The sequence below is a fragment of the Manis javanica genome, chromosome 4 (genome assembly GCF_040802235.1).
Source record: "Manis javanica isolate MJ-LG chromosome 4, MJ_LKY, whole genome shotgun sequence".
Taxonomy (NCBI): domain Eukaryota; kingdom Metazoa; phylum Chordata; class Mammalia; order Pholidota; family Manidae; genus Manis; species Manis javanica.
The window spans coordinates 99572632-99585950 of NC_133159.1; the positions used below are offsets into that span (position 1 = coordinate 99572632).

Here is a 13319-nt window from a genome sequence, read left to right on the forward strand (position 1 = left end):
GTCAGCTGGGTGAGCGGATGAATGAATGAAACGGGAGCTGTCCAGGCCTGCCTGACTTCAAAGCCCCCACCCCTATACCACCACAGGCCATCTAAGGACCCTGGCTGGTGCTCTGAGGGAGGTGAGAAGTTATGAAGCATTGGTCCCCTCATGGGTAAAAAGGTTCAATTTAATGACAGCTTCCCCCTCCCAGTGGTGACGCAGTGAGAATTCAATGAGCTGATTCATACAAAGGGCCAGCCCAAGGCCTGGCACCAGGAAGGACCCAAACACGAGCAGCTGCTACCTGGAAGCCTTGCTTTGTTTGCCTTTATTCATTTAAAAATATGTAAGGCCCCTGTTCATATTTGGTCATGTACATGCCCTGCTTCTCCTCAGGAAAAGCCAAAGTGTGTCTGTGGCAGGAGTGGGGACAGAGGTGGAGAGAAACATTTTGCAGCACTTACCTCTCAGAGACGTCCGTTTTGTTAGTGAGAACTGCACCGCCCTGAGGCCACTGGGGCAGCACCACACGGAGTCCACCCAGCTCACCTCACGCCAGTGCCAAAGGGAAGCGGCAAAGGCTGGGCAGTGCCATGTCTTGAGTCCAAAGACCAGCAATATTATTACTAATAAAGCATGGCCTCACATTAAAGCCTAACAATATTATTAATCAAACTATAGTTTGCATGTGTAACCACTTAAAAACATTTTTTATCCAGTCTCCTAGCACACTATGGCAAGGTGATTCTGCTCAGAGGACAGGCTGCCTGGGTTCAAATCCAAGTTTACCAACTGCCTGGCCTGGCAAGTTTCTTAGCCTCATGCACTTCGCTTCCTCAGCTGTCAGAGGCAAATGATCTCAGTGCCCCTCGCAGTGCTGGAGAGGGTTGGACGTACAGACCTCAGAACGGTGACGACCCCCAGCAAGTGCTCACAGATGTCACCTCCCCTTGGTATCTCTTTGGATTCACAGTGCAGCCTGGGAAGTAAGCTGGACACCTGTGCCCAGGGCCGTGCGTGACTCACATCACACAGCTGTCAGCACCAGGTCTGCTCATGCCTGTGCTTTCTCCATGTTTTTAATGTGAAGGTGGCAGCAGTGACTTGGAACAACCCCCCTTCCTGCCCCTCCAGTTCCCCGAAGCCTGGAGTCCTGGAGCTGCTGAAGGTCAGCTTTCAGAGCAGAGCTTGGGAATCCAATGGGTACCTGGCCAGCAGTCTGGAAGCATTGCCAGGGATGAGCACTAGACTCAGAGAAGGACCCAGGAGGGGCAGATTCCTCTCTGCCCTTGCCTTTGCAGGCTGTGGAGCCAGCCGCAATCCAGGCATCAGGAAGCTGACTAGGTGCTGGTTAGTCTCGACCAATCACCAACCACCCATACAAACAGCACCACTGCCCTGACCACACTAGGCCTTGGTTTCCCTGGATGTGAAACGCATTGGTCTGGAGGATCTCTGAGGCCCCTCTCAGCTCCGCATATACCCAGGGAATGCCCCTCTTGCCCGCAGGTGTGAGCAAGGCGTGACCTGCCCAGGCACCAATCCTGTAGGTTTCAGCCTGTCTGTCCTGCCACCCTCCATCAGTTGACAGCTTGCTGGGGCATCCTGGGAAAGCTCTGGCAACCAGCCCAGCTATAGTCAGATTATCCCTCTGTAGTAGCTGGGGTGGGTGGTGAAGTCACTTTCACGAGCGGCGCATCAGATGATGAGGATCCTGGTGCTCTCCAAAAGGCATGCCTCAGTGACTCAAAGCACAGTGCAGAGGGGCGCCAGTGCCGAGGAAGTCCTCAGTGCCAGATCGGTCACTTAGCAACAGATGCAGTTTACAGCTCAAAAAGCACAGGAGAGATGCAGGACTGAGTGAGTGAGCTGTGAATCCTCTTAAGAAGAGAAAAAAATTATGCGACTAGGAGGCAGGCAGGTAAAAATATCTCCTGCCAGAAGGCTGCCAGCTGACAACAACTTTTCAAGCACAGCACCCAGCCATTGCCTCGTGGAGTGGGGACATGGGGACAGCTACTCGCTGGCCAAGCTGGGAGCCCCTGCCCACACAGCAGTCAGAGATGGGGAGGGGGTCCTTCTGGAGCTGTAGTTGGCCCTCTGAGCATCCTCCTCCTGGGGCCAGGCTGTCCCTTGCTGAGGAGGGTTGTACCAGGTAACTCAAGGGACAAACTCAAGGGACTCACATATTTTCCAAGTCCAACCCCCACCAGGGGAGCTGAGTGGAGACACCACCATCTTTGGGAAAGCAGGCCGCCAGGGCAACTGCAGGCCCCACAGTGTCATGCTCGCTATGGTACCCTAGGGCCTCGTAGCTCTGGAAAGAGTGCTACACATTCTTAGATGCAAACTGCTACCCATGAAAACCACCCAGTGGAGGAGAGCATGGGAGAACACCCAGCCCCCAGGCCATAACACCGAGGTCCAACTCAAGACCAGCTGGTGGTGAGAAGGAAACAGGTTCCTTTTTCTCAGAGAACTTGACACCTTCCTGGTTTCCATGTGACAAGTGATGCAGCCCAAAGAGTTCTCCTAATTACCTCAGAGCCTCTGGGCTTCCGCTGAGCCCAAAACAGGTCTGACTATTATCAGAGACCCAAACTGTCCTACAAATCATTTTTAATTGTTTTATTGAAACCTCTGGCAGTCAATTGGGACAAAATGCTCCCATCAGGCCCTGGCCTTGACTTGGTGGCTGCGCAACTTGGGTTTTCTGCTGAGCACCATTCTTGCCATCCTCCTTCCCCGTCCTTCCAAAGGGCACACAGTCAGATCGGTGCTCTGACCCTCGCCCTTCCCCACTCCTGTGCTCTCACTCAGGGCCTATCTGGGAGGCCTGCTGCAGGCTCCAAGACCCCTCTTCCTCCAGGCCTTCAGAGGCAGCTCCTTGAAATACTATGTCAGCCCACTCCCACTGCCTGCAGAAGAGAGCCCCCAGCCGTTGTCCAGGCATTCGCAGCTCCTGCACTGGGCCTCCCGCACCTTCCAGCCTCAGCCTACACTTCTTCCCCCCACACTGTTAGTTTTTCTAACATAAATCTTCAGCATAAATCTTCCCCATCCTCCACCTACTCAAGCTCCCAGTCTTTGAAGGTGCAGCTCAAGGCTTCACCCCCATGACACCTTCTGTGATTCTCTAAGTGAGAAATTAATGTCCCTTTCTTTCCCCTTCTCAGCATACTCCATGTAATACTATTTTACACTTTAACCATTTGGCTTTCTGGTATAGCTAGTTGTTTACATGCCTGATTTCTTTTCTAAATAGGAACCTCCCTGAAGGCAGGAACCAAGGTATATTTAGCTTTGTGTCCACCCGCACTGCCTCCTGGCCCAGCCAGTGCCTGGCACGCATAGGACAAAACAAGGTACTTACAATGCTCCAGGGTCCCTGCCTTCCCACCCTCCAAGAACAACCTTCTTATGTTGAAATCCTATCCACTGCCCCCACCTTCAAAACAAAGAGGCAGGGGTGAAAAACTAACAGATATGACCAGAAGGACCTTTAAATCTTCTACATGTTGGCATGCCCCAGCCGGAGAGGGGGTCGGGGGAGAACTCTATTGGAGTGCACACCTGCAGCACATGTGGGGAGGACCAGGCTTTGGAAGCCAGCTTTCTTGTTCCTTATTCATCTGTAAAATAGCGAACAGCACTTACCTACCAACTGCATCTGCTTACCACATGGATGGAAGGAGAAAGAGAAAGAAAAGCTTGTTGAGAAGTCAGATAAAACAAACGGTTAAGTTCTGACTCCATTTCACAGATTTGTTACGTTTGTTTTTTCATCTCCCATCCATACCTCAATAAACACCACCTTTGTCTCTGCAAAGTCAAACCCTGGTATGTTACTATGATGTGTGTTCAATAAATATGATACGAATGAACTGAATGATTAAATCAATGAACTGATGCATTTTGAATTCCCCAAATTTTCTAGTATGATATAATTTCCCAGATTCAAGTTCTTCCCATTTTCTGATTAGATGTTTTGACCCCAAGAACAGTATAATGCCCCAAGGATGCCCCAAATGGCAGTGTAAAGCTAAGGTAAACTAAGAAGTCTGGCCGTCATTCACTGACGTCTCGCCTCTTATAAAGGAGCCACTATTTGTGCCTCATTTTCTCTACTTTGTACACAAGATCCATCCCCACCACAGAGAAATAAACACAGGATGGGCACAGTCTTGGCCCAGAGCATTCCATAGGGCTGGGTGTAACCATTCCAAACAAGTTGGGCAAAGGAACCAGCAGAACCTTCTGCAGCTTGTCTCACCTTCCTGTTATATTTGCTGAGAGCATTCTCTGCAGTCAGTATTTTGTTTTCTTAGTCAAGGAGGAAGGGAAGCAGGAAAAGGGGCAGATGGTCCAGAGTGGGAAGAACTGGCACTGGAAAATGTGGGCAGGGCCAGTGCAAACAAAATCTTTTGGTTCGGTTTTACCATTTCATAGATGGGGGGAGATGCATGTGCAATGGGTACATGAGCAGGAGAGCACCTTGGCCGCCCACAGATGCTGTAACCTTGCGTGGCCGCCCACAGATGCTGTAACCTTGCACTAGAAGTTAGGTGCTGAGAACTTCTGAAGGCAGAGTGGGTGGAGTGATGATGACAATGATAACAACAGCAAACAGATGACACTCCCTGAGGCCAACCCCACAGCCGCTGCTCTATGGACTGGCTCCTTTAACTCTGCCAATGACTGTGAGAGGTTGTACCACTATTATTCCCATTTTACAAATGAAAAAGTAGAGACTCAGAGGGATTAATTACCTATATTTCATTGAACTTAAGGGCCTTTGATGCTGGCACTTCCTTGAACTTACCAGAGAGGGTCAATGGAAGGTTTTCACCCAACTAGGTCACCACTGCCTCCTGACCAACAGCCATTTTTAGACGTCATTGATTACACGTCATGTCCTGATTTTAAGATGTGACAATGTACAAAAATATGCATCTTGGAATTGGTGAAATAAGGCAACTGGTCCATGGGCACACCATCAGAAAGTGGAGGCCTTAGGTCTGCACTAACACAGTCTGACTCTGGAACCTGACTCAGCCATAACACCATGACAGAAAGATCACGGGTTTGGGAGCCAGGGAAACCTGGTTTTGAGTCCTGCTGCCGTTTACTAGCTGTGAGTGTTTGGGAAAAGTACACATCTCTCTTGGTTTCGGCTCCTGCACCTGAGGAGATGGAGCTGGAGGTACCAACCTCACAGAGCTGTCAAGAGGGTAAAATGATGTAATGCAGGGGGCACACCATAAACCAGCGTCAGCTGCCCCTTCACACGAGAACATGGGGTAAATGGGTCAGTCAGTGCAGCTACCCACTGTCCTACAATGCCCTGCAGCAGGCATGTAACAAGCATGTGGGTGCCTGAGGATGCAGGTTGGAGGCTGGCAGGGGATGCAGGTGCCTGGGGCTCCAGTGGACTTCCCACTGGCCTCTTGGGCTGGGAGGAGAGTGGAGCCCAGAGACACCTGTAAACTAGAGATATTGCTGAAATGCAGGATTTTTTAAATCCCTCTTTAGAGTTTTCCCTCCCTCTCTCCTTCCTTCCTTTCCTTTACTTCCTTTAACAAATATTTACTGAACACTAGCTATACACTAGACCCTGTTCTAATAGAGCAGAATGTCTCTACCCTGTGGGATTCACCTTCTCGTACAGAGAGACAAATAAAAATCAGACAAATATTGAATTAATAATGTGTATATAGATATATACTATATCTATAATATATAGAAAGGTATTATATAAATATATGGAATGAATATGAGGGGATGGAGTGAGGTAGGGATGCTACAACATACAGGGCAAGGAGGAAAGCACACTCTGATAAAGACCTGATAGACTGAGAAAATGAGGCACATGAATATCCTGGAAAGCATTTAGGGCGGAGGGAAGTGCAAAGGCCCTATGACAGGACCAGCACGCTTGGCAAGTACAAGGAGCAGAAGGAAAGGCCCATGCCAGGAGCATCCTGAGCAAGAGAAGAGTGGAAAGTGCTAAGATAGGAGGACAGCCAGAATCCAGAAGAGGCAGGGCTCATTGGCCAGGGAAAGGAGTTTGAGTTTCCTTTCAAGGCCAACAGGAAGCTGCTGGAAGTTTTTGAGCAGGGGAATGATGTGACCTAACCATTTAAAAAGGGGATCACCATAGGACAAGCAAAGAAACAGAGGGTGGGTAAGAGATGATGGTGGCCTGGGCCAGGATGTTGAGTGAGGTTTAGGTTTCACAAACAGAGAGAAAGAGGGCCCCACCAGGATCCAGAAGGTAGACTGAAGGACACACCAGGATCCAGACAGGCAGAAGACCCAGAAGTCTGTACCAATTTGGAAAAAAAAATTACTGTAAATCAGATGTGAAAACATGAAGTCCAAGAGCAAAGAGTAAAAGTCTCACTCCCCTTTCCCTTCATTCTCTGGAGGCCCATGATCATGACAGATGGGTCCTCACAGCATCTGCCCTCATCCTCTGACCTGGATTTTCTTAAAGCTGCTATTTTATCTTGTCTCAGAGAGAGACAGAGGGAACCAAGGGTGTCAAATAACCGGAGTTACCCACCAAACTGCTGAAGGGCACTTGAAGAAATCATGACCAGAAACTCTTAATTACAGTCCCAACATGCTGTCTCCTCTCAGGGAACAAGAAGGATTATGTCTCTTTCCTCACCACCATCAGTACAGCGGGAAGCACCACTGTCAGGAACAATCTGCTGGACAGCTGAGATCACAGCAAAGGGAGCAAGTATCTAAAGATCTGGTATAGTTATATGTGTTATTTATCCTCCCAAAAACTTGGGATAAAAATGCAATTCTCACTTTACAAATAAAGAAGGCTAGGCTAAGGGAAGATAACTCTCCTGTACAAGATTGCCAAGCCATGAAATGGAGTAGTGATTCCAACTGTGTTCATCTGAACTCTGTAGCCCATATGCTTTCCAATATCCTGGTTCTTTCCAACTTTTTGCATGTCATGACACGCAGAGAAGAGAATACTGGTACAGCACACTGGGGTGAATGGAAGAGGTTCCTCCACCCTAGGCCACTCCAGGCTATTCCAAGAGATAGAGGCAGCACTCTTTCTGGGACAGCTGCTACCCACCTGTGGCACTGATTAGGAAGTTCACCCATGTACCATGCTGCATTTCAAAGTGATACACCTGAGCCACAGTGAACAAGTCACCACCATTTCCCCCTGAGGTCAGGAGCTTCCTCACTTGGCCAGTTCTTTTCCCAAAGTCAACAACTAATGTAATTTGGGGAAGTGGTCAATGATGTTCCTGCCAGCTGTTCTACAGTAGCCCCAAATCACTGGCTGGCAGGTGTGCCAGGACCGTGGACAGCGCCCAACAGGCCATCCTGGGAGCCAGTGCTGGGTGCCCAGCACAGGAGCACCTCCTCCTCCCTTTATATCCCCAGACAAGAACTGGTCCACATCATCACTGAATATTCACCTGGTGTCACCTGACTGAGCCACTCCACCAGGTGACTGTTCACACATGTCACAAAAGGTAGGCTTTATCAAACAGCATTGCTGACCTGGAGTGGGATTTTAAACCACAGGAGCCCAGGAGTCTTATAATTAAACAGAAAATGCAACCAGCAGGAATTTTGGGTGTAGACCAATGAATTCCATTTGCAAGTGAAAGAATAGGTGGCAAATCAGCAGTGTGCAGAATCCAGCAGAAATTCTAATTAAACCAGTAATTAGAAATGATGGAGTACAGCGAGAGGCAACTTGTTATCTTCAGATGATCTGTGAGAGGGCTCTGAAGGTAGAGTGGCAACTCAGTGGGACGAATGCAGCTAACAAGACGCCCCAAGGGTCTGACAGCTGGAACATCATCTCCTCAGGCCCTACGCTGGCCCCACCCTCCCTTCAGAAGAAGCCACAGAGCAAACAGGGCCTCAAGTCTCAGCTCCCAAGCTGGGGACTCAGACTGCCAAGGATCACCTGACAAAGAATTATTCTCTAACAAAATAGCCTGGTTCTCACTGTGAGAATATTGTGGTAATCCATCTTACATCAGCGCTTATCTCCTCATATGTGAGTTTTCTATACACAAGGAATATTTTAATTATTCCCTATATATGCATTATACACATATAACATACACATTACTTATATATTCACTATGTAATTATTCACTAATTATATTTTCCCATAACTGGATTTATCCACATATGAACAGTGTTTTAATTGTTTTAATTACTCATGGGGGTGGGGAAGGGGGATTATCAAAGGACTATCTCCACAAAATGTCTGCCTATGGAGGAAGGGTTTCTGGGAAGACCTCTCTGTGTCCTTGGGGGGTGGGGGAGCATTAATGCTTACGTTCCAGTTACCACCCTCACTCACACTTCCCCACCAAGACCAAGGGTGGTTTGGAGGTGCCAGGCAGGCTGGCTAGTATGGGCTTGTTCCTCCAGGGATGGTGATTTCTCAGAGAGAAGAGATGAAGGAGCAGGAGGAATCAGATGCCAAGTTTCCCAGAACAGCCAAGAATGCAAGTGGCAGAGCCCAAAAGGTGAGGAGAGTGCACTCTCCATGGGGTAAGATCAGGAAGCAAGCAGCGCTGCTCTGAGCAGCCCATGCCCGCAGCTGTAAATAACCCGGGAGTGTTAGCAGTTTTGCCCTGGGGTCTGGGGCCTCATCAGAAACTGCTGCAAGTCCCTAGCATGCACTCTCCAGCACAGAAACCTGACACACCAGAGCTCCTACCAGCAAATGGCTGTCCTCGATTCTGCTGATGGAGAAATCCTCAGGGCAACATCCACTCTGCTCTGACTCTCCTCTCCCTGCTTCCATCAGCAACCCCTGACTTGGACAGAACTGAAGTGAATTAGGTCAGGAGTGGTAGAGGTCAAGAAATGGAAGACAGGCAGGACAATAAAGCACCAAGATGGAGACAGGGATCTTCTGGATTCCAATCCACCTGGAACCACATACCACATTCCTAAACTTTGGAAGTTTAAGTATGTTCATTCCTACCAATTTTCCATTGGTGGGAGCTCATTCCCCCTTTCTCAGGGCAGTAGCATAAAGAACTGGACTCACAGGTTTAGACAGCCTCCTCTGGGTAAATGCCTAGGTTGTCAGCAAATATTTATTAAGAACTTCTTATGGAGACATATCGCATAGTTGTTAAGAGCATGAAGTTTAGATTCTGATAAACCTGAGTTCAAGTTCTCAGGTTGCCACTCACTATGTGTGTGACCTTGAGCAAATTATTTCACTGCTCTGAACCTCCAGTCTCACATCTGCAAACTGCGGAGAGCAGTATCTGTCTCATGGGATTGTAGTGAGATTAAACAAGATGGTATAAGAATAAAGCACTTAGCACAATGCAGAAGCCTCAATAAAAATCTGGGTATTATCACTGTGTGCCAAGCATGGCATGAGCAGCTAGAAGCCAGGATGGCACTCACTTCCCTTAAGAGCACACCAGGTAGGCATTTCCCCATAGAGCACTGTCCCACCTGAGTATGGGAAGGGGCACTAATGCAGACCTCCTCATAGCACTTTGCTTCTGACCTCTGGAGTCCAGAACACCAGTCAGGGAGGTTAATGTAAAAGGACTTTGTAGTTGCTAAGTGACCGAGTTTTTTCTCATTCTGCTGCTCTAGATATTTGGCTGTGAGGACTTTTTGCAGCCCAGCCTAGGAGCAAGTGATAACTCAGACCTGGTTCTAAGAAAAAAGCCCAAATCCATCTTCCGTTTAAGCTACTCTGCTGTGCATCTTAGCAGCCTTAAAGGGATTCATGATGAATTGTCCTGCTGCAGCAAACCTGGACAGAAAAAGGAGCAGGCAGGAAGGGAAGATGCACAGCAGTCAGGAGTCCTCTCATCTCTTTCTCAATGATCCTTGGAATTTGCTCCCAGATCCGATGGGTAGGACATTGATTGCAGGGTGCATGTACCTCCAGGGTGCACACACACACACACACACACAAACACACACAACTCCCAGTAGCAGGCTGGAGTCCCCTGGGTCAGCATGGTCCCTTCCCTGTTGCACTGGGGATCCCCTTATTTCCTTCACTCTTGAGGCACAAACATTTTAGCTCCACACCAAAACTACGCACATTATAGAATGAGGGAGCAGGGACCCAGGACCCATCAGGGAAGGCAAGAGACACACTCCTTTCCTCTCCAGGAAAAGCCAGCCCCGCCTCTCCTGCACAGTTGTCTTGTGGCTTTCAACTCCATTACAGATAGGTCAGGTGAGGAGGAGGATGGCAAGCCCTGCCTTAAGGGCGGGGACCCCTGAAGTCCATACTGCTGGTGCCATAACGTGAGACCAGGCCCTAGACATGAAAACAATCCTAAACTGTGTGCTGGAGTCTCATCCTGGAGCTGTTTGCAGACAGCTGAGGGTGCCGGCAGACCCAACACAGCCAGGCCCAACCCCACCCCTACCCCCTCAGCCCTGCTCTTACCCAGTCTTCCCCACTCAGGGTCTCCTGAAGAGACCTGGGGGTTAGAACAGTTTAGCTTGAAGTGAGTTGTGGGTCCTTCTCAACCACACTGAAGCCCTGCCACTTTCATTTTTCCCATACCCCTCTCACACCAAGGGGCAAGGGCAGGGAGAGGAAGAAGCAACTCTGGATATAGTCCATAAGGAAAGAGGTGGGGAACTAACATTTAATGAGCATCTGTTATGTGTCCAGCAATGGGCTCAAAATAAGCCTGTGGAAAAGGTAGCATAGGCATCTCTGAGGACACCAACACTCCAGAGGGAAAGTGACTTGCCCAAGGTCACTTCATGCTGGCACATGGCTGGGCAATGGGCCCAGTTCTGACAACAATCACATACCCTCCCCCGGAGCCTTCTCCAACCCCGCACCCCCACCCTGGCCCTGCTTTCCTTCCCTTGGAGTCAGAAGCCTAAGGCCCTTGCCCCACAGCCAGGCAGCCTGAGCTCTGCATGGCTCACTATGAGGACCTGCCCACCTCTGCTCAGTGGCCCTAAGACACTGGTATCTCTGGCCATTCCTGTCCACAGTTCCTGGGAAAGAACTCCATTCAACTCCCAAACAGCTGACACACAACTCTGCATGTGACTCAGGTCAAACTTACTCCAATCAGAGCCGGTGGGCGCGATTTGCCTCCTGCACTGAGTCACCCTCCAAGCTGAGCTGCAGAGATTCAAGGAAACTCACCACCTACTTAATTACAGCTGCTCTATTAGAGAAAAAGTCAGCAGAGGAGCTGGAGCCTCTGATGGGCCCCATGAATGAGCCATAGCCCAAGGACAGTCAGGTGTGACCTCAAAGCCCTTCCTGCTCAGGAGATGGGCCCACTTACTGGACCTTGGGGTAATGTAAGCACAGTGAGGGACACAGGAAATCCCCACTGTTAACCTCAACACCCTCTGACCTTGTCCTCCAGACATCAGTCACCATATCCAACACAGTCAAACAGCTGGGCTTTAATGTTTTGGTTAAATTTTTTTTAGAGCCATTACAGGATTTTCTTAGTTTCTTACAAGTTCCTGTTAACATAGGCAGAGCCTTCAAAAGAATCTTCCTTCTTTACCCAGCCACCCTATCTCCCCAACCTGGCCCCACCTGCCTCAGACTCAGAATTGCCACAAATCGTCTGTTAGAAATCTCCTAATGCAAAGATCCTTTGAAATATTTCTCAAAGAAGTAAAGAGGAATGGGATCAATTTATTATTTATTTTTTTAAAGCCACTTGACAGTGACTGAGTCCTGTAAGTTAAGCGGCCTCGGTATTTCTAATCACTTGGAGCCCTGAAAGAGCGGTTTGGGCTTTAAAAGGAAACACCAGGCCTCCTTACAAGACGACAGCGCTCCTGGGGGAACCGCCCTCCAGGAGTACTTCGAGCATCGCTATAGAACTCGGTGCTCACAGGTATAAATGTGGCAGAGGCCTCTCTCCTGAGACGGTGCCCCCTCCAGACACGCACCCTGCGCACGTCCCCCATCTCCGTCATTAGGTTCTCAGATGCGCTTCCCTCGAGGATGGCTGGGCTGCCGGCTAGCTCCAAATTCAGCGAAGACCAGCCCCAGGGCTGGGAATTAAATATTCATCTTTGCGCAAGCACTCTGCTTCTCCTGCCAATGTTATTCTCAAGGTCACGGGCCGGAAGCCCAGTGGATGGGGCTGGGGTCTCCCGCCGCGCAGGAGCCTCCCCGCGGGGACTGAGCCCTAGGCGCGCAGCTGCGGGCAGCGGGACGGGACGGGCCTCCTCCCGGGTGCTCCGCGGGCGCTTGCCTCTGCAGCTCTGCCCTATTACCTCCGGAGTTCTTGGGCCCGCCTGAGCCCCGGAAGCTGGAGCCCATTGGCCAGCCCATGATAGCTGAGCTGGGCACCCGCGATGTGCCCGAAGAGCACGGGCCCCGGAGCTCCGTCGCCAGGCAACAGCGGCTGGAGCGGCGGGAGGAGCCCAGGGCCGGGCAGATACCTGGGCAGGGCCGCCTCGCACCTCGGTCCTTAGGCCTTCCCGGCCGGGGCGGGGCCGGAACACCCAAAGTTGCGGTGGCTGACCGGGTAAAGCCAGGCGGGGCGCGGCCAGCGACTCACCTGTCCCGCGTGGGGCGTCGCGCGGACACAGCCGCTGCGCTTCGGCAGAGCTGCTGCGGCCCCCGACGGGTCGCAGGCGCACAGCCCTCCCACCGGCAGCCCGAGTCTGGCGGCGACGGTCACCGGCCGGGGCTGGGAGGGGACCCGGAGCCGCTCGCCCGTGCACGCGACTCTGCTCGCTCCTCGCTCCCTCCCTCGCCGCGGTTCCCGGCCCAGCTCCCGCCCGCGGTGCGCTCAGGCCTCTGGGGAGCGGCCCGGGGACCCAGGTCCCGCGGCAGAGGGAGTGCGTGGGGCTGCGGGCACCGAGGCCGAATGCCGCCCTCCCTGCGCTCTGGCCGCGCCGGCTCTGCGGAGCGGAACGGATCTGGGCGGAGCGCACCGCGCACCGTTCCCTCGCTTTCCGCAAGGCCACCCTGGCGGCGGGGCGCCGTGACGCAGTCTTGACTCACGCGCGGGCCCGCGTCAATGCTGGGCTCGGAGGCCGCGAGCGAGGCTCTGATGGCCGACGCAGGCGGAGCTGGTGGGCGGGAAGAGGGAGAGGGGCTGCCTCTTGAGGCCCTGGCCAAGCGACCCAGACCACGGAGCACCATCACCAGGGCTTCTGCCCTCGCAGAGGACTGGGACCTGGGCCTCATTTCTTTACCTTTTCTGGCCCATCTCTTTCGGCCCTCCTTCAAGAACTCAGTCCCACCCCAAGTGATTATTCCTCCTGCCCTGGGCACTCCCATCTCCTTACCTATGTTCACTCTCTTCTCACTGGGAATGCCTTTTCCACGGGTCCCT

At 51.3% G+C, this 13319-nt stretch overlaps 1 protein-coding gene across 1 annotated transcript in view; it reads right to left on the reverse strand.

The window, feature by feature from the left end:
* The window catches only part of SLC6A17 (solute carrier family 6 member 17), a 46722-nt gene extending 33750 nt beyond the window's left edge, over window positions 1–12972 (reverse strand). The window contains exon 1 of the mRNA XM_037004837.2: window positions 12537–12972. The gene's annotated coding sequence lies outside the window, so the exon portion shown is untranslated. The remainder of the gene's footprint in view (window positions 1–12536) is intronic.
* Window positions 12973–13319: the final 347 nt, after the last annotated feature.